Source organism: Triturus cristatus, chromosome 9, assembly GCF_964204655.1.
Source record: "Triturus cristatus chromosome 9, aTriCri1.1, whole genome shotgun sequence".
In the NCBI taxonomy this organism is placed as follows: domain Eukaryota; kingdom Metazoa; phylum Chordata; class Amphibia; order Caudata; family Salamandridae; genus Triturus; species Triturus cristatus.
In genome coordinates this window covers 386491539-386514043 of record NC_140592.1, presented here as the reverse complement: position 1 = coordinate 386514043, position 22505 = coordinate 386491539, and positions in this window count along the sequence as shown.

The window sequence follows — 22505 nt, the reverse complement described above, 5'->3', positions numbered from 1 at the left end:
GCGCCGCATGGAAGGGGTTAAAAAGAAGTTATTCAACATGAGGCACATTCCAAATGACATTTTGAATCAATTTTTCTACAGTCCAAAAAATCAATTTTCTGATGAAAAACGATGACCCGTGACCTGTCGAAATTTCTCCAGATGGTCAGAAATGGAAATTTTTTAATGTTTAATTTTTTGACTGCAAATGACTATTCCGTGTAAATTATCACTTTTGGAGCAAAATTAAGTGTGCTTAGAGTCACTTTAATGCCTGAAATTAGTCAAAATAGAAGCTTCTGAATAGGAGAAAAAGTCTGTAATAATGGCAATTTTGGTCACAGTGAGGCTTTAAAAAGTAGTTATTCAACATGAGGCACATTCCAAATGACATTTTGAATCAATTTTTCTACAGTCCAAAAAATCAATTTTCTGATGAAAAACGGTGACCCGTGACCTGTCGAAATTTTTCCAGATGGTCAGAAATGTAAATTTTTTAATATTTAATTTTTTGACTGCAAATAATTATTCCATGTAAATTATCACTTTTGGAACAAAAATAAGTGTGCTTAGAGTCACTTTAATGCCTGAAATTGGTCGAAATAGAAGCTTCTGAATAGGAGAAAAAGTCTATAATAATGGCAATTTTGGTCACATTGAGGCTTTAAAAAGAAGTTATTCAACATGAGGCACATTCCAAATGACATTTTGAATCAATTTTTCTACAGTCTAAAAAATCAATTTTCTGATGAAAAACGATGACCCGTGACCTGTCGAAATTTCTCCAGATGGTCAGCAATGTAAATTTTTTAATGTTTAATTTTTTGACTGCAAATGACTATTCCATGTAAATTATCACTTTTGGAACAAAAATAAGTGTGTTTAGAGTCACTAATGCCTGAAATTTGTCAAAAATGAAGCTTCTGACTATGAGAATAAGTCTGTAATAATGGCAATTTTGGTCACATTGAGGCTTTAAAAAGTAGTTATTCAACATGAGGCACATTCCAAATGACATTTTCAATCAATTTTTCTACAGTCCAAAAAATCAATTTTCGGATGAAAAACGGTGACCCGTGACCCGTCGAAATTTCTCCAGATGGTCAGAAATGGAAATTTTTTAATGTTTAATTTTTTGACTGCAAATGACTATTCCGTGTAAGTTATCACTTTTGGAACAAAAATAAGTGAGTTTAGAGTCACTTTAATGCCTGAAATTGGTCGAAATAGAAGCTTCTGAATAGGAGAAAAAGTCTGTAATAATGGTAATTTTGGTCACATTGAGGCTTTAAAAAGAAGTTATTCAACATGAGGCACATTCCAAATGACATTTTGAATCAATTTTTCTACAGTCCAAAAAATCGATTTTCTGATGAAAAACGATGACCCGTGACCTGTCGAAATTTCTCCAGATGGTCAGAAATGGAAATTTTTCAATGTTTAATTTTTTTGACTGAAAATGACTATTCCATGAAAATAATCACTTTTGGAACAAAAATAAGTGTGTTTAAGTCACTTTAATGCCTGAAATTGGTCGAAATAGAAGCTTCTGAATACGAGAAAAAGTCTATAATAATGGCAATTTTGGTCACATTGAGGCTTTAAAAAGAACTTATTCAACATGAGGCACATTCCAAATGACATTTTGAATCAATTTTTCTACAGTCCAAAAAATCAATTTTCTGATGAAAAACGATGACCCGTGACCTGTCGAAATTTCTCCAGATGGTCAGAAATGGAAATTTTTCAATGTTTAAGTTTTTTGACTGAAAATGACTATTCCATGAAAATAATCACTTTTGGAACAAAAATAAGTGTGTTTAGAGTCACTTTAATGCCTGAAATTGGTCGAAATAGAAGCTTCTGAATAGGAGAAAAAGTCTATAATAATGGCAATTTTGGTCACATTGAGGCTTTAAAAAGAAGTTATTCAACATGAGGCACATTCCAAATGACATTTTGAATCAATTTTTCTACAGTCCAAAAAATCAATTTTCTGATGAAAAACGATGACCCGTGACCTGTCGAAATTTCTCCGGATGGTCAGAAATGGACATTTTTTAATGTTTAATTTTTTGACTGCAAATGACTATTCCGTGTAAATTATCACTTTTGGAACAAAAATAAGTGTGTTTAGAGTCACTTTAATGCCTGAAATTGGTCGAAATAGAAGCTTCTGAATAGGAGAAAAAGTCTATAATAATGGCAATTTTGGTCACATTGAGGCTTTAACCCCTTCCATGCTCATGACGGAACGGTTCCGTCATGAGCGTCGGTTGAGCTGTGCTCATGACGGAACCGTTCCGTCATGAGCCCGCCCGCGCAAGAAACGGTCAGCACCGCGGCGGAATTTGCGCCGCATGGAAGGGGTTAAAAAGAAGTTATTCAACATGAGGCACATTCCAAATGACATTTTGAATCAATTTTTCTACAGTCCAAAAAATCAATTTTCTGATGAAAAACGATGACCCGTGACCTGTCGAAATTTCTCCAGATTGTCAGATATGGAAATTATTTAATGTTTAATTTTTTGACTGCAAATGACTATTTCACGTAAATTATCACCTTTGGAACAAAAATAGGTGTGTTTAGAGTTACTTTAATGCCTGAAATTGGTCGAAATAGAAGCTTCTGAATAGGAGAAAAAGTCTATATTAATGGCAATTTTGGTCACATTGAGGCTTTAAAAAGAAGTTATTCAACATGAGGCACATTCCAAATGACATTTTGAATCAATTTTTCTACAGTCCAAAAAATCAATTTTCTGATGAAAAACAATGACCCGTGACCTGTCGAAATTTCTCCAGATGGTCAGAAATGGAAATTTTTTAATGTTTAATTTTTTGAATGCAAATGACTATTCCGTGTAAATTATCACTTTTGGAGCAAAAGTAAGTGTGCTTAGAGTCACTTTAATGCCTGAAATTAGTCAAAATAGAAGCTTCTGAATAGGAGAAAAAGTCTGTAATAATGGCAATTTTGGTCACATTGAGGCTTTAAAAAGTAGTTATTCAACATGAGGCACATTCCAAATGATATTTTGAGTCAATTTTTCTACAGTCCAAAAAATCAATTTTCTGATGAAAAACGATGACCCGTGACCTGTCGAAATTTCTCCAGATGGTCAGCAATGTAAATTTTTTAATGTTTAATTTTTTGACTGCAAATGACTATTCCATGTAAATTATCACTTTTGGAACAAAAATAAGTGTGTTTAGAGTTACTTTAATGCCTGAAATTGGTCGAAATAGAAGCTTCTGAATAGGAGAAAAAGTCTGTAATAATGGCAATTTTGGTCACATTGAGGCTTTAAAAAGAAGTTATTCAACATGAGGCACATTCCAAATGACATTTTGAATCAATTTTTCTACAGTCCAAAAAATCAATTTTCTGATGAAAAACGATGACCCGTGACCTGTCGAAATTTCTCCAGATGGTCAGAAATGGAAATTTTTTAATATTTAATTTTTTGACTGCAAATGACTATTCCGTGTAAATTATCACTTTTGGGACAAAAATAAGTGTGTTTAGAGTCACTTTAATGCCTGAAATTGGTCGAAATAGAAGCTTCTGAATAGGAGAAAAAGTCTATAATAATGGCAATTTTGGTCACATTGAGGCTTTAAAAAGAAGTTATTCAACATGAGGCACATTCCAAATGACATTTTGAATCAATTTTTCTACAGTCCAAAAAATAAATTTTCTGATGAAAAACGATGACCCGTGACCTGTCGAAATTTCTCCAGATGGTCAGAAATGGAAATTTTTCAATGTTTACGTTTTTTGACTGAAAATGACTATTCCATGAAAATAATCACTTTTGGAACAAAAATAAGTGTGTTTAAGTCACTTTAATGCCTGAAATTGGTTGAAATAGAAGCTTCTGAATAGGAGAAAAAGTCTATATTAATGGCAATTTTGGTCACATTGAGGCTTTAAAAAGAAGTTATTCAACATGAGGCACATTCCAAATGACATTTTGAATCAATTTTTCTACAGTCCAAAAAATCAATTTTCTGATGAAAAACAATGACCCGTGACCTGTCGAAATTTCTCCAGATGGTCAGAAATGGAAATTTTTTAATGTTTAATTTTTTGACTGTAAATGACTATTCCGTGTAAATTATCACTTTTGGAGCAAAAGTAAGTGTGCTTAGAGTCACTTTAATGCCTGAAATTAGTCGAAATAGAAGCTTCTGAATAGGAGAAAAAGTCTGTAATAATGGCAATTTTGGTCACATTGAGGCTTTAAAAATTAGTTATTCAACATGAGGCACATTCCAAATGATATTTTGAGTCAATTTTTCTACAGTCCAAAAAATCAATTTTCTGATGAAAAACGATGACCCGTGACCTGTCGAAATTTCTCCAGATGGTCAGAAATGGAAATTTTTCAATGTTTAAGTTTTTTGACTGAAAATGACTATTCCATGAAAATAATCACTTTTGGAACAAAAATAAGTGTGTTTAGAGTCACTAATGCCTGAAATTTGTCAAAAATGAAGCTTCTGAATATGGCAATTTTGGTCACATTGAGGCTTTAAAAAGTAGTTATTCAATATGAGGCACATTCCATATGACATTTTGAATCAATTTTTCTACAGTCCAAAAAATCAATTTTCTGATGAAAAAAGATGACCGTGACCTGTCGAAATTTCTCCAGATGGTCAGAAATGGAAATTTTTCAATGTTTAATTTTTTGACTGAAAATGACTATTCCATGTAAATAATCACTTTTGGAACAAAAATAAGTGTGTTTAAGTCACTTTAATGCCTGAAATTGGTCAAAATAGAAGCTTCTGAATAGGAGAAAAAGTCTGTAATAATGGCAATTTTGGTCACATTGAGGCTTTAAAAAGTAGTTATTCAACATGAGGCACATTCCAAATGACAGTTTGAATCAATTTTTCTACAGTCCAAAAAATCAATTTTCTGATGAAAAACGATGACCCGTGACCTGTCGAAATTTCTCCAGATGGTCAGAAATGTAAATTTTTTAATGTTTAATTTTTTGACTGCAAATAATTATTCCATGTAAATTATCACTTTTGGAACAAAAATAAGTGTGCTTAGAGTCACTTCAATGCCTGAAATTGGTCGAAATAGAAGCTTCTGAATAGGAGAAAAAGTCTATAATAATGGCAATTTTGGTCACATTGAGGCTTTAAAAAGAAGTTATTCAACATGAGGCACATTCCAAATGACATTTTGAATCAATTTTTCTACAGTCCAAAAAATCAATTTTCTGATGAAAAACGATGACCCGTGACCTGTCGAAATTTCTCCAGATGGTCAGCAATGTAAATTTTTTAATGTTTAATTTTTTGACTGCAAATGACTATTCCATGTAAATTATCACTTTTGGAACAAAAATAAGTGTGTTTAGAGTCACTAATGCCTGAAATTTGTCAAAAATGAAGCTTCTGAATATGAGAATAAGTCTGTAATAATGGCAATTTTGGTCACATTGAGGCTTTAAAAAGTAGTTATTCAACATGAGGCACATTCCAAATGACATTTTCAATCAATTTTTCTACAGTCCAAAAAATCAATTTTCTGATGAAAAACGGTGACCCGTGACCTGTCGAAAGTTCTCCAGATGGTCAGAAATGGAAATTTTTTAATGTTTAATTTTTTGACTGCAAATGACTATTCCGTGTAAGTTATCACTTTTGGAACAAAAATAAGTGAGTTTAGAGTCACTTTAATGCCTGAAATTGGTCGAAATAGAAGCTTCTGAATAGGAGAAAAAGTCTGTAATAATGGTAATTTTGGTCACATTGAGGCTTTAAAAAGAAGTTATTCAACATGAGGCACATTCCAAATGACATTTTGAATCAATTTTTCTACAGTCCAAAAAATCGATTTTCTGATGAAAAACGATGACCCGTGACCTGTCGAAATTTCTCCAGATGGTCAGAAATGGAAATTTTTCAATGTTTAAGTTTTTTGACTGAAAATGACTATTCCATGAAAATAATCACTTTTGGAACAAAAATAAGTGTGTTTAAGTCACTTTAATGCCTGAAATTGGTCGAAATAGAAGCTTCTGAATAGGAGAAAAAGTCTATAATAATGGCAATTTTGGTCACATTGAGGCTTTAAAAAGAACTTATTCAACATGAGGCACATTCCAAATGACATTTTGAATCAATTTTTATACAGTCCAAAAAATCCATTTTCTGATGAAAAACGATGACCCGTGACCTGTCGAAATTTCTCCAGATGGTCAGAAATGTAAATTTTTTAATGTTTAATTTTTTGACTGCAAATAATTATTCCATGTAAATTATCACTTTTGGAACAAAAATATGTGTGCTTAGAGTCACTTTAATGCCTGAAATTGGTCGAAATAGAAGCTTCTGAATAGGAGAAAAAGTCTATAATAATGGCAATTTTGGTCACATTGAGGCTTTAAAAAGAAGTTATTCAACATGAGGCACATTCCAAATGACATTTTGAATCAATTTTTCTACAGTCCAAAAAATCAATTTTCTGATGAAAAACGATGACCCGTGACCTGTTGAAATTTCTCCAGATGGTCAGCAATGTAAATTGTTTAATGTTTAATTTTTTGACTGCAAATGACTATTCCATGTAAATTATCACTTTTGGAACAAAAATAAGTGTGTTTAGAGTCACTAATGCCTGAAATTTGTCAAAAATGAAGCTTCTGAATATGAGAATAAGTCTGTAATAATGGCAATTTTGGTCACATTGAGGCTTTAAAAAGTAGTTATTCAACATGAGGCACATTCCAAATGACATTTTCAATCAATTTTTCTACAGTCCAAAAAATCAATTTTCGGATGAAAAACGGTGACCCGTGACCTGTCGAAATTTCTCCAGATGGTCAGAAATGGAAATTTTTTAATGTTTAATTTTTTGACTGCAAATGACTATTCCGTGTAAGTTATCACTTTTGGAACAAAAATAAGTGTGCTTAGAGTCACTTTAATGCCTGAAATTGGTCGAAATAGAAGCTTCTGAATAGGAGAAAAAGTCTATAATAATGGCAATTTTGGTCACATTGAGGCTTTAAAAAGAAGTTATTCAACATGAGGCACATTCCAAATGACATTTTGAATCAATTTTTCTACAGTCCAAAAAATCAATTTTCTGATGAAAAACGATGACCCGTGACCTGTCGAAATTTCTCCAGATGGTCAGAAATGGAAATTTTTTAATGTTTAATTTTTTGACTGCAAATGACTATTCCGTGTAAGTTATCACTTTTGGAACAAAAATAAGTGAGTTTAGAGTCACTTTAATGCCTGAAATTGGTCGAAATAGAAGCTTCTGAATAGGAGAAAAAGTCTGTAATAATGGTAATTTTGGTCACATTGAGGCTTTAAAAAGAAGTTATTCAACATGAGGCACATTCCAAATGACATTTTGAATCAATTTTTCTACAGTCCAAAAAATCAATTTTCTGATGAAAAACGATGACCCGTGACCTGTCGAAATTTCTCCAGATGGTCAGAAATGGAAATTTTTCAATGTTTAAGTTTTTTGACTGAAAATGACTATTCCATGAAAATAATCACTTTTGGAACAAAAATAAGTGTGTTTAAGTCACTTTAATGCCTGAAATTGGTCGAAATAGAAGCTTCTGAATAGGAGAAAAAGTCTATAATAATGGCAATTTTGGTCACATTGAGGCTTTAAAAAGAACTTATTCAACATGAGGCACATTCCAAATGACATTTTGAATCAATTTTTCTACAGTCCAAAAAATCAATTTTCTGATGAAAAACGATGACCCGTGACCTGTCGAAATTTCTCCAGATGGTCAGAAATGGAAATTTTTCAATGTTTAAGTTTTTTGACTGAAAATGACTATTCCATGAAAATAATCACTTTTGGAACAAAAATAAGTGTGTTTAGAGTCACTTTAATGCCTGAAATTGGTCGAAATAGAAGCTTCTGAATAGGAGAAAAAGTCTATAATAATGGCAATTTTGGTCACATTGAGGCTTTAAAAAGAAGTTATTCAACATGAGGCACATTCCAAATGACATTTTGAATCAATTTTTCTACAGTCCAAAAAATCAATTTTCTGATGAAAAACGATGACCCGTGACCTGTCGAAATTTCTCCAGATGGTCAGAAATGGACATTTTTTAATGTTTAATTTTTTGACTGCAAATGACTATTCCGTGTAAATTATCACTTTTGGAACAAAAATAAGTGTGTTTAGAGTCACTTTAATGCCTGAAATTGGTCGAAATAGAAGCTTCTGAATAGGAGAAAAAGTCTATAATAATGGCAATTTTGGTCACATTGAGGCTTTAACCCCTTCCATGCTCATGACGGAACGGTTCCGTCATGAGCGTCGGTTGAGCAGTGCTTATGACGGAACCGTTCCGTCATGAGCCCGCCCGCGCAAGAAACGGTCAGCACCGCGGCGGAATTTGCGCCGCATGGAAGGGGTTAAAAAGAAGTTATTCAACATGAGGCACATTCCAAATGACATTTTGAATCAATTTTTCTACAGTCCAAAAAATCAATTTTCTGATGAAAAACGATGACCCGTGACCTGTCGAAATTTCTCCAGATGGTCAGAAATGGAAATTTTTTAATGTTTAATTTTTTGACTGCAAATGACTATTCCGTGTAAATTATCACTTTTGGAGCAAAAGTAAGTGTGCTTAGAGTCACTTTAATGCCTGAAATTAGTCAAAATAGAAGCTTCTGAATAGGAGAAAAAGTCTGTAATAATGGCAATTTTGGTCACAGTGAGGCTTTAAAAAGTAGTTATTCAACATGAGGCACATTCCAAATGACATTTTGAATCAATTTTTCTACAGTCCAAAAAATCAATTTTCTGATGAAAAACGGTGACCCGTGGCCTGTCGAAATTTCTCCAGATGGTCAGAAATGGAAATTTTTTAATGTTTAATTTTTTGACTGCAAATGACTATTTCATGTAAATTATCACCTTTGGAACAAAAATAAGTGAGTTTAGAGTCACTTTAATGCCTGAAATTGGTCGAAATAGAAGCTTCTGAATAGGAGAAAAAGTCTGTAATAATGGTAATTTTGGTCACATTGAGGCTTTAAAAAGAAGTTATTCAACATGAGGCACATTCCAAATGACATTTTGAATCAATTTTTCTACAGTCCAAAAAATCAATTTTCTGATGAAAAACGATGACCCGTGACCTGTCGAAATTTCTCCAGATGGTCAGAAATGGAAATTTTTCAATGTTTAAGTTTTTTGACTGAAAATGACTATTCCATGAAAATAATCACTTTTGGAACAAAAATAAGTGTGTTTAAGTCACTTTAATGCCTGAAATTGGTCGAAATAGAAGCTTCTGAATAGGTGAAAAAGTCTATAATAATGGCAATTTTGGTCACATTGAGGCTTTAAAAAGAAGTTATTCAACATGAGGCACATTCCAAATGACATTTTGAATCAATTTTTCTACAGTCCAAAAAATCAATTTTCTGATGAAAAACGATGACCCGTGACCTGTCGAAATTTCTCCAGATGGTCAGCAATGTAAATTTTTTAATGTTTAATTTTTTGACTGCAAATGACTATTCCATGTAAATTATCACTTTTGGAACAAAAATAAGTGTGTTTAGAGTCACTAATGCCTGAAATTTGTCAAAAATGAAGCTTCTGAATATGAGAATAAGTCTGTAATAATGGCAATTTTGGTCACATTGAGGCTTTAAAAAGTAGTTATTCAACATGAGGCACATTCCAAATGACATTTTCAATCAATTTTTCTACAGTCCAAAAAATCAATTTTCGGATGAAAAACGGTGACCCGTGACCTGTCGAAATTTCTCCAGATGGTCAGAAATGGAAATTTTTTAATGTTTAATTTTTTGACTGCAAATGACTATTCCGTGTAAGTTATCACTTTTGGAACAAAAATAAGTGAGTTTAGAGTCACTTTAATGCCTGAAATTGGTCGAAATAGAAGCTTCTGAATAGGAGAAAAAGTCTGTAATAATGGTAATTTTGGTCACATTGAGGCTTTAAAAAGAAGTTATTCAACATGAGGCACATTCCAAATGACATTTTGAATAAATTTTTCTACAGTCCAAAAAATCAATTTTCTGATGAAAAACGATGACCCGTGACCTGTCGAAATTTCTCCAGATGGTCAGAAATGGAAATTTTTCAATGTTTAAGTTTTTTGACTGAAAATGACTATTCCATGAAAATAATCACTTTTGGAACAAAAATAAGTGTGTTTAAGTCACTTTCATGCCTGAAATTGGTCGAAATAGAAGCTTCTGAATACGAGAAAAAGTCTATAATAATGGCAATTTTGGTCACATTGAGGCTTTAAAAAGAACTTATTCAACATGAGGCACATTCCAAATGACATTTTGAATCAATTTTTCTACAGTCCAAAAAATCAATTTTCTGATGAAAAACGATGACCCGTGACCTGTCAAAATTTCTCCAGATGGTCAGAAATGGAAATTTTTCAATGTTTAAGTTTTTTGACTGAAAATGACTATTCCATGAAAATAATCACTTTTGGAACAAAAACAAGTGTGTTTAGAGTCACTTTAATGCCTGAAATTGGTCGAAATAGAAGCTTCTGAATAGGAGAAAAAGTCTATAATAATGGCAATTTTGGTCACATTGAGGCTTTAAAAAGAAGTTATTCAACATGAGGCACATTCCAAATGACATTTTGAATCAATTTTTCTACAGTCCAAAAAATCAATTTTCTGATGAAAAACGATGACCCGTGACCTGTCGAAATTTCTCCAGATGGTCAGAAATGGACATTTTTTAATGTTTAATTTTTTGACTGCAAATGACTATTCCGTGTAAATTATCACTTTTGGAACAAAAATAAGTGTGTTTAGAGTCACTTTAATGCCTGAAATTGGTCGAAATAGAAGCTTCTGAATAGGAGAAAAAGTCTATAATAATGGCAATTTTGGTCACATTGAGGCTTTAACCCCTTCCATGCTCATGACGGAACGGTTCCGTCATGAGCGTCGGTTGAGCTGTGCTCATGACGGAACCGTTCCGTCATGAGCCCGCCCGCGCAAGAAACTGTCAGCACCGCGGCGGAATTTGCACCGCATGGAAGGGGTTAAAAAGAAGTTATTCAACATGAGGCACATTCCAAATGACATTTTGAATCAATTTTTCTACAGTCCAAAAAATCAATTTTCTGATGAAAAACGATGACCAGTGACCTGTCGAAATTTCTCCAGATTGTCAGAAATGGAAATTATTTAATGTTTAATTTTTTGACTGCAAATGACTATTTCATGTAAATTATCACCTTTGGAACAAAAATAGGTGTGTTTAGAGTTACTTTAATGCCTGAAATTGGTCGAAATAGAAGCTTCTGAATAGGAGAAAAAGTCTATATTAATGGCAATTTTGGTCACATTGAGGCTTTAAAAAGAAGTTATTCAACATGAGGCACATTCCAAATGACATTTTGAATCAATTTTTCTACAGTCCAAAAAATCAATTTTCTGATGAAAAACAATGACCCGTGACCTGTCGAAATTTCTCCAGATGGTCAGAAATGGAAATTTTTTAATGTTTAATTTTTTGACTGCAAATGACTATTCCGTGTAAATTATCACTTTTGGAGCAAAAGTAAGTGTGCTTAGAGTCACTTTAATGCCTGAAATTAGTCAAAATAGAAGCTTCTGAATAGGAGAAAAAGTCTGTAATAATGGCAATTTTGGTCACATTGAGGCTTTAAAAATTAGTTATTCAACATGAGGCACATTCCAAATGATATTTTGAGTCAATTTTTCTACTGTCCAAAAAATCAATTTTCTGATGAAAAACGATGACCCGTGACCTGTCTAAATTTCTCCAGATGGTCAGAAATGTAAATTTTTTAATGTTTAATTTTTTGACTGCAAATAATTATTCCATGTAAATTATCACTTTTGGAACAAAAATAAGTGTGCTTAGAGTCACTTTAATGCCTGAAATTGGTCGAAATAGAAGCTTCTGAATAGGAGAAAAAGTCTATAATAATGGCAATTTTGGTCACATTGAGGCTTTAAAAAGAAGTTATTCAACATGAGGCACATTCCAAATGACATTTTGAATCCATTTTTCTACAGTCCAAAAAATCAATTTTCTGATGAAAAACGATGACCCGTGACCTGTCGAAATTTCTCCAGATGGTCAGAAATGGAAATTTTTCAATGTTTAAGTTTTTTGACTGAAAATGACTATTCCATGAAAATAATCACTTTTGGAACAAAAATAAGTGTGTTTAGAGTCACTAATGCCTGAAATTTGTCAAAAATGAAGCTTCTGAATATGGCAATTTTGGTCACATTGAGGCTTTAAAAAGTAGTTATTCAACATGAGGCACATTTCAAATGACATTTTGAATCAATTTTTCTACAGTCCAAAAAATCAATTTTCTGATGAAAAACAATGACCCGTGACCTGTCCAAATTTCTCCAGATGGTCAGAAATGTAAATTTTTTAATGTTTAATTTTTTGACTGCAAATGACTATTCCATGTAAATTATCACTTTTGGAACACAAATAAGTGTGTTTAGAGTCACTAATGCCTGAAATTGGTCAAAATAGAAGCTTCTGAATAGGAGAATAAGTCTGTAATAATGGCAATTTGGTCACATTGAGGCTTTAAAAAGTAGTTATTCAACATGAGGCACATTCCAAATGACATTTTGAATTCATTTTTCTACATTCCAAAAAATCAATTTTCTGATGAAAAACGATGACCCGTGACCTGTCAAAATTTCTTCAGATGGTCAGAAATTGAATTTTTTTTAATGTTTAATTTTATGACTGCAAATGACTATTCCATGTAAATGATCACTTTTGGAATAAAAATAAGTGTGTTTAGAGTCACTTTAATGCCTGAAATTGGTCGAAATAGAAGCTTCTGAATAGGAGAAAAAGTCTGTAATAATGGCAATTTTGGTCACATTGAGGCTTTAAAAAGTAGTTATTCAACATGAGGCACATTCCAAATGACATTTTGAATCAATTTTTCTACAGTCCAAAAAATCAATTTTCTGATGAAAAACGATGACCCGTGACCTGTCGAAATTTCTCCAGATGGTCAGAAATGGAAATTTTTTAATGTTTAATTTTTTGACTGCAAATGACTATTCCGTGTAAATTATCACTTTTGGAACAAAAATAAGTGTGTTTAAGTCACTTTAATGCCTGAAATTGGTCGAAATAGAAGCTTCTGAATAGGAGAAAAAGTCTGTAATAATGGCAATTTTGGTCACATTGAGGCTTTAAAAAGTAGTTATTCAACATGAGGCACATTCCAAATGACATTTTGCATCAATTTTTCTACAGTCCAAAAAATCAATTTTCTGATGAAAAACGATGACCCGTGACCTGTCGAAATTTCTCCAGATTGTCAGAAATGGAAATTTTTTAATGTTTAAATTTTTGACTGCAAATGACTATTCCATGTAAATTATCACTTTTGGAACACAAATAAGTGTTTTTAGAGTTACTTTAATGCCTGAAATTGGTCGAAATAGAAGCTTCTGAATAGGAGAAAAAGTCTATAATAATGGCAATTTTGGTCACATTGAGGCTTTAAAAAGAAGTTATTCAACATGAGGCACATTCCAAATGACATTTTGAATCAATTTTTCTACAGTCCAAAAAATCAGTTTTCTGATGAAAAACGATGACCCGTGACCTGTCGAAATTTCTCCAGATTGTCAGAAATGGAAATGTTTTAATGTTTAATTTTTTGACTGCAAATGACTATTCCATGTAAATTATCACTTTTGGAACAAAAATAAGTGTATTTAGAGTTACATTAATGCCTGAAATTGGTCAAAATAGAAGCTTCTGAATAGGAGAAAAAGTCTATAATAATGGCAATTTTGGTCACATTGAGGCTTTAAAAAGAAGTTATTCAACATGAGGCACATTCCAAATGACATTTTGAATCAATTTTTCTACAGTCCAAAAAATCAATTTTCTGATGAAAAACAATGACCCGTGACCTGTCCAAATTTCTCCAGATGGTCAGAAATGTAAATTTTTTAATGTTTAATTTTTTGACTGCAAATGACTATTCCATGTAAATTATCACTTTTGGAACAAAAATAAGTGTGTTTAGAGTCACTAATGCCTGAAATTGGTCAAAATAGAAGCTTCTGAATAGGAGAATAAGTCTGTAATAATGGCAATTTGGTCACATTGAGGCTTTAAAAAGTAGTTATTCAACATGAGGCACATTCCAAATGACATTTTGAATAAATTTGTCTACATTCCAAAAAATCAATTTTCTGATGAAAAACTATGACCCGTGACCTGTCAAAATTTCTTCAGATGGTCAGAAATTGAATTTTTTTTAATGTTTAATTTTATGACTGCAAATGACAATTCCATGTAAATTATCACTTTTGGAATGAAAATAAGTGTGTTTAGAGTCACTTTAATGCCTGAAATTGGTCGAAATAGAAGCTTCTGAATAGGAGAAAAAGTCTGTAATAATGGTAATTTTGGTCACATTGAGGCTTTAAAAAGTAGTTATTCAACATGAGGCACATTCCAAATGACATTTTGAATACATTTTTCTACAGTCCAAAAAATCAATTTTCTGATGAAAAACGATGACCCGTGACCTGTCGAAATTTCTCCAGATGGTCAGAAATGGAAATTTTTTAATGTTTAATTTTTTGACTGCAAATGACTATTCCGTGTAAATTATCACTTTTGGAACAAAAATAAGTGTGTTTAAGTCACTTTAATGTCTGAAATTGGTCGAAATAGAAGCTTCTGAATAGGAGAAAAAGTCTATAATAATGGCAATTTTGGTCACATTGAGGCTTTAAAAAGAAGGTATTCAACATGAGGCACATTCCAAATGACATTTTGAATCAATTTTTCTACAGTCCAAAAAATCAGTTTTCTGATGAAAAACGATGACCCGTGACCTGCCGAAATTTCTCCAGATTGTCAGAAATGGAAATTTTTTAATGTTTAATTTTTTGACTGCAAATGACTATTCCATGTAAATTATCACTTTTGGAACAAAAATAAGTGTATTTAGAGTTACTTTAATGCCCGAAATAGGTCAAAATAGAAGCTTCTGAATAGGAGAAAAAGTCTATAATAATGGCAATTTTGGTCACATTGAGGCTTTAAAAAGAAGTTATTCAACATGAGGCACATTCCAAATGACATTTTGAATCAATTTTTCTACAGTCCAAAAAATCAATTTTCTTATGAAAAACAATGACCCGTGACCTGTCAAAATTTCTCCAGATGGTCAGAAATGTAAATTTTTTAATGTTTAATTTTTTGACTGCAAATGACTATTCCATGTAAATTATCACTTTTGGAACAAAAATAAGTGTGTTTAGAGTCACTAATGCCTGAAATTGGTCAAAATAGAAGCTTCTGAATAGGAGAATAAGTCTGTAATAATGGCAATTTTGGTCACATTGAGGCTTTAAAAAGTAGTTATTCAACATGAGGCACATTCCAAATGACATTTTGAATACATTTTTCTACATTCCAAAAAATCAATTTTCTGATGAAAAACGATGACCCGTGACCTGTCAAAATTTCTTCAGATGGTCAGAAATTGAATTTTTTTTAATGTTTAATTTTATAACTGCAAATGACAATTCCATGTAAATTATCACTTTTGGAATAAAAATAAGTGTGTTTAGAGTCACTTTAATGCCTGAAATTGGTCGAAATAGAAGCTTCTGAATAGGAGAAAAAGTCTGTAATAATGGCAATTTTGGTCACATTGAGGCTTTAAAAAGTAGTTATTCAACATGAGGCACATTCCAAATGACATTTTGAATCAATTTTTCTACAGTCCAAAAAATCAATTTTCTGATGAAAAACGATGACCCGTGACCTGTCGAAATTTCTCCAGATGGTCAGAAATGGAAATTTTTTAATGTTTAATTTTTTGACTGCAAATGACTATTCCGTGTAAATTATCACTTTTGGAACAAAAATAAGTGTGTTTAAGTCACTTTAATGCCTGAAATTGGTCGAAATAGAAGCATCTGAATAGGAGAAAAAGTCTGTAATAATGGCAATTTTGGTCACATTGAGGCTTTAAAAAGAAGTTATTCAACATGAGGCACATTCCAAATGACATTTTGAATCAATTTTTCTACAGTCCAAAAAATCAATTTTCTGATGAAAAACGATGACCCGTGACCTGTCGAAATTTCTCCAGATGGTCAGAAATGGAAATTTTTTAATGTTTAATTTTTTGACTGCAAATGACTATTCCGTGTAAATTATCACTTTTGGAACAAAAATAAGTGTATTTAGAGTTACATTAATGCCTGAAATTGGTCGAAATAGAAGCTTCTGAATAGGAGAAAAAGTCTATAATAATGGCAATTTTGGTCACATTGAGGCTTTAAAAAGAAGTTATTCAACATGAGGCACATTCCAAATGACATTTTGAATCAATTTTTCTACAGTCCAAAAAATCAATTTTCTGATGAAAAACAATGACCCGTGACCTGTCCAAATTTCTCCAGATGGTCAGAAATGTAAATTTTTTAATGTTTAATTTTTTGACTGCAAATGACTATTCCATGTAAATTATCACTTTTGGAACAAAAATAAGTGTGTTTAGAGTCACTAATGCCTGAAATTGGTCAAAATAGAAGCTTCTGAATAGGAGAATAAGTCTGTAATAATGGCAATTTGGTCACATTGAGGCTTTAAAAAGTAGTTATTCAACATGAGGCACATTCCAAATGACATTTTGAATAAATTTGTCTACATTCCAAAAAATCAATTTTCTGATGAAAAACTATGACCCGTGACCTGTCAAAATTTCTTCAGATGGTCAGAAATTGAATTTTTTTTAATGTTTAATTTTATGACTGCAAATGACAATTCCATGTAAATTATCACTTTTGGAATAAAAATAAGTGTGTTTAGAGTCACTTTAATGCCTGAAATTGGTCGAAATAGAAGCTTCTGAATAGGAGAAAAAGTCTGTAATAATGGCAATTTTGGTCACATTGAGGCTTTAAAAAGTAGTTATTCAACATGCGGCACATTCCAAATGACATTTTGAATACATTTTTCTACAGTCCAAAAAATCAATTTTCTGATGAAAAACGATGACCCGTGACCTGTCGAAATTTCTCCAGATGGTCAGAAATGGAAATTTTTTAATGTTTAATTTTTTGACTGCAAATGACTATTCCGTGTAAATTATCACTTTTGGAACAAAAATAAGTGTGTTTAAGTCACTTTAATGTCTGAAATTGGTCGAAATAGAAGCTTCTGAATAGGAGAAAAAGTCTATAATAATGGCAATTTTGGTCACATTGAGGCTTTAAAAAGAAGGTATTCAACATGAGGCACATTCCAAATGACATTTTGAATCAATTTTTCTACAGTCCAAAAAATCAGTTTTCTGATGAAAAACGATGACCCGTGACCTGTCGAAATTTCTCCAGATTGTCAGAAATGGAAATTTTTTAATGTTTAAATTTTTGACTGCAAATGACTATTCCATGTAAATTATCACTTTTGGAACACAAATAAGTGTTTTTAGAGTTACTTTAATGCCTGAAATTGGTCGAAATAGAAGCTTCTGAATAGGAGAAAAAGTCTATAATAATGGCAATTTTGGTCACATTGAGGCTTTAAAAAGAAGTTATTCAACATGAGGCACATTCCAAATGACATTTTGAATCAATTTTTCTACAGTCCAAAAAATCAGTTTTCTGATGAAAAACGATGACCCGTGACCTGTCGAAATTTCTCCAGATTGTCAGAAATGGAAATGTTTTAATGTTTAATTTTTTGACTGCAAATGACTATTCCATGTAAATTATCACTTTTGGAACAAAAATAAGTGTATTTAGAGTTACATTAATGCCTGAAATTGGTCAAAATAGAAGCTTCTGAATAGGAGAAAAAGTCTATAATAATGGCAATTTTGGTCACATTGAGGCTTTAAAAAGAAGTTATTCAACATGAGGCACATTCCAAATGACATTTTGAATCAATTTTTCTACAGTCCAAAAAATCAATTTTCTGATGAAAAACAATGACCCGTGACCTGTCCAAATTTCTCCAGATGGTCAGAAATGTAAATTTTTTAATGTTTAATTTTTTGACTGCAAATGACTATTCCATGTAAATTATCACTTTTGGAACAAAAATAAGTGTGTTTAGAGTCACTAATGCCTGAAATTGGTCAAAATAGAAGCTTCTGAATAGGAGAATAAGTCTGTAATAATGGCAATTTGGTCACATTGAGGCTTTAAAAAGTAGTTATTCAACATGAGGCACATTCCAAATGACATTTTGAATAAATTTGTCTACATTCCAAAAAATCAATTTTCTGATGAAAAACTATGACCCGTGACCTGTCAAAATTTCTTCAGATGGTCAGAAATTGAATTTTTTTTAATGTTTAATTTTATGACTGCAAATGACAATTCCATGTAAATTATCACTTTTGGAATGAAAATAAGTGTGTTTAGAGTCACTTTAATGCCTGAAATTGGTCGAAATAGAAGCTTCTGAATAGGAGAAAAAGTCTGTAATAATGGTAATTTTGGTCACATTGAGGCTTTAAAAAGTAGTTATTCAACATGAGGCACATTCCAAATGACATTTTGAATACATTTTTCTACAGTCCAAAAAATCAATTTTCTGATGAAAAACGATGACCCGTGACCTGTCGAAATTTCTCCAGATGGTCAGAAATGGAAATTTTTTAATGTTTAATTTTTTGACTGCAAATGACTATTCCGTGTAAATTATCACTTTTGGAACAAAAATAAGTGTGTTTAAGTCACTTTAATGTCTGAAATTGGTCGAAATAGAAGCTTCTGAATAGGAGAAAAAGTCTATAATAATGGCAATTTTGGTCACATTGAGGCTTTAAAAAGAAGGTATTCAACATGAGGCACATTCCAAATGACATTTTGAATCAATTTTTCTACAGTCCAAAAAATCAGTTTTCTGATGAAAAACGATGACCCGTGACCTGCCGAAATTTCTCCAGATTGTCAGAAATGGAAATTTTTTAATGTTTAATTTTTTGACTGCAAATGACTATTCCATGTAAATTATCACTTTTGGAACAAAAATAAGTGTATTTAGAGTTACTTTAATGCCCGAAATAGGTCAAAATAGAAGCTTCTGAATAGGAGAAAAAGTCTATAATAATGGCAATTTTGGTCACATTGAGGCTTTAAAAAGAAGTTATTCAACATGAGGCACATTCCAAATGACATTTTGAATCAATTTTTCTACAGTCCAAAAAATCAATTTTCTTATGAAAAACAATGACCCGTGACCTGTCAAAATTTCTCCAGATGGTCAGAAATGTAAATTTTTTAATGTTTAATTTTTTGACTGCAAATGACTATTCCATGTAAATTATCACTTTTGGAACAAAAATAAGTGTGTTTAGAGTCACTAATGCCTGAAATTGGTCAAAATAGAAGCTTCTGAATAGGAGAATAAGTCTGTAATAATGGCAATTTTGGTCACATTGAGGCTTTAAAAAGTAGTTATTCAACATGAGGCACATTCCAAATGACATTTTGAATACATTTTTCTACATTCCAAAAAATCAATTTTCTGATGAAAAACGATGACCCGTGACCTGTCAAAATTTCTTCAGATGGTCAGAAATTGAATTTTTTTTAATGTTTAATTTTATAACTGCAAATGACAATTCCATGTAAATTATCACTTTTGGAATAAAAATAAGTGTGTTTAGAGTCACTTTAATGCCTGAAATTGGTCGAAATAGAAGCTTCTGAATAGGAGAAAAAGTCTGTAATAATGGCAATTTTGGTCACATTGAGGCTTTAAAAAGTAGTTATTCAACATGAGGCACATTCCAAATGACATTTTGAATCAATTTTTCTACAGTCCAAAAAATCAATTTTCTGATGAAAAACGATGACCCGTGACCTGTCGAAATTTCTCCAGATGGTCAGAAATGGAAATTTTTTAATGTTTAATTTTTTGACTGCAAATGACTATTCCGTGTAAATTATCACTTTTGGAACAAAAATAAGTGTGTTTAAGTCACTTTAATGCCTGAAATTGGTCGAAATAGAAGCATCTGAATAGGAGAAAAAGTCTGTAATAATGGCAATTTTGGTCACATTGAGGCTTTAAAAAGAAGTTATTCAACATGAGGCACATTCCAAATGACATTTTGAATCAATTTTTCTACAGTCCAAAAAATCAATTTTCTGATGAAAAACGATGACCCGTGACCTGTCGAAATTTCTCCAGATGGTCAGAAATGGAAATTTTTTAATGTTTAATTTTTTGACTGCAAATGACTATTCCGTGTAAATTATCACTTTTGGAACAAAAATAAGTGTATTTAGAGTTACATTAATGCCTGAAATTGGTCGAAATAGAAGCTTCTGAATAGGAGAAAAAGTCTATAATAATGGCAATTTTGGTCACATTGAGGCTTTAAAAAGAAGTTATTCAACATGAGGCACATTCCAAATGACATTTTGAATCAATTTTTCTACAGTCCAAAAAATCAATTTTCTGATGAAAAACAATGACCCGTGACCTGTCCAAATTTCTCCAGATGGTCAGAAATGTAAATTTTTTAATGTTTAATTTTTTGACTGCAAATGACTATTCCATGTAAATTATCACTTTTGGAACAAAAATAAGTGTGTTTAGAGTCACTAATGCCTGAAATTGGTCAAAATAGAAGCTTCTGAATAGGAGAATAAGTCTGTAATAATGGCAATTTGGTCACATTGAGGCTTTAAAAAGTAGTTATTCAACATGAGGCACATTCCAAATGACATTTTGAATAAATTTGTCTACATTCCAAAAAATCAATTTTCTGATGAAAAACTATGACCCGTGACCTGTCAAAATTTCTTCAGATGGTCAGAAATTGAATTTTTTTTAATGTTTAATTTTATGACTGCAAATGACAATTCCATGTAAATTATCACTTTTGGAATAAAAATAAGTGTGTTTAGAGTCACTTTAATGCCTGAAATTGGTCGAAATAGAAGCTTCTGAATAGGAGAAAAAGTCTGTAATAATGGCAATTTTGGTCACATTGAGGCTTTAAAAAGTAGTTATTCAACATGCGGCACATTCCAAATGACATTTTGAATACATTTTTCTACAGTCCAAAAAATCAATTTTCTGATGAAAAACGATGACCCGTGACCTGTCGAAATTTCTCCAGATGGTCAGAAATGGAAATTTTTTAATGTTTAATTTTTTGACTGCAAATGACTATTCCGTGTAAATTATCACTTTTGGAACAAAAATAAGTGTGTTTAAGTCACTTTAATGTCTGAAATTGGTCGAAATAGAAGCTTCTGAATAGGAGAAAAAGTCTATAATAATGGCAATTTTGGTCACATTGAGGCTTTAAAAAGAAGGTATTCAACATGAGGCACATTCCAAATGACATTTTGAATCAATTTTTCTACAGTCCAAAAAATCAGTTTTCTGATGAAAAACGATGACCCGTGACCTGCCGAAATTTCTCCAGATTGTCAGAAATGGAAATTTTTTAATGTTTAATTTTTTGACTGCAAATGACTATTCCATGTAAATTATCACTTTTGGAACAAAAATAAGTGTATTTAGAGTTACTTTAATGCCCGAAATAGGTCGAAATAGAAGCTTCTGAATAGGAGAAAAAGTCTATAATAATGGCAATTTTGGTCACATTGAGGCTTTAAAAAGAAGTTATTCAACATGAGGCACATTCCAAATGACATTTTGAATCAATTTTTCTACAGTCCAAAAAATCAATTTTCTTATGAAAAACAATGACCCGTGACCTGTCAAAATTTCTCCAGATGGTCAGAAATGTAAATTTTTTAATGTTTAATTTTTTGACTGCAAATGACTATTCCATGTAAATTATCACTTTTGGAACAAAAATAAGTGTGTTTAGAGTCACTAATGCCTGAAATTGGTCAAAATAGAAGCTTCTGAATAGGAGAATAAGTCTGTAATAATGGCAATTTTGGTCACATTGAGGCTTTAAAAAGTAGTTATTCAACATGAGGCACATTCCAAATGACATTTTGAATAAATTTTTCTACATTCCAAAAAATCAATTTTCTGATGAAAAACGATGACCCGTGACCTGTCAAAATTTCTTCAGATGGTCAGAAATTGAATTTTTTTTAATGTTTAATTTCATGACTGCAAATGACAATTCCATGTAAATTATCACTTTTGGAATAAAAATAAGTGTGTTTAGAGTCACTTTAATGCCTGAAATTGGTCGAAATAGAAGCTTCTGAATAGGAGAAAAAGTCTGTAATAATGGCAATTTTGGTCACATTGAGGCTTTAAAAATTAGTTATTCAACATGAGGCACATTCCAAATGACATTTTGAATCAATTTTTCTACAGTCCAAAAAATCAATTTTACTGATGAAAAACGATGACCCGTGACCTGTCGAAATTTCTCCAGATGGTCAGAAATGGAAATTTTTTAATGTTTAATTTTTTGACTGCAAATGACTATTCCGTGTAAATTATCACTTTTGGAACAAAAATAAGTGTGTTT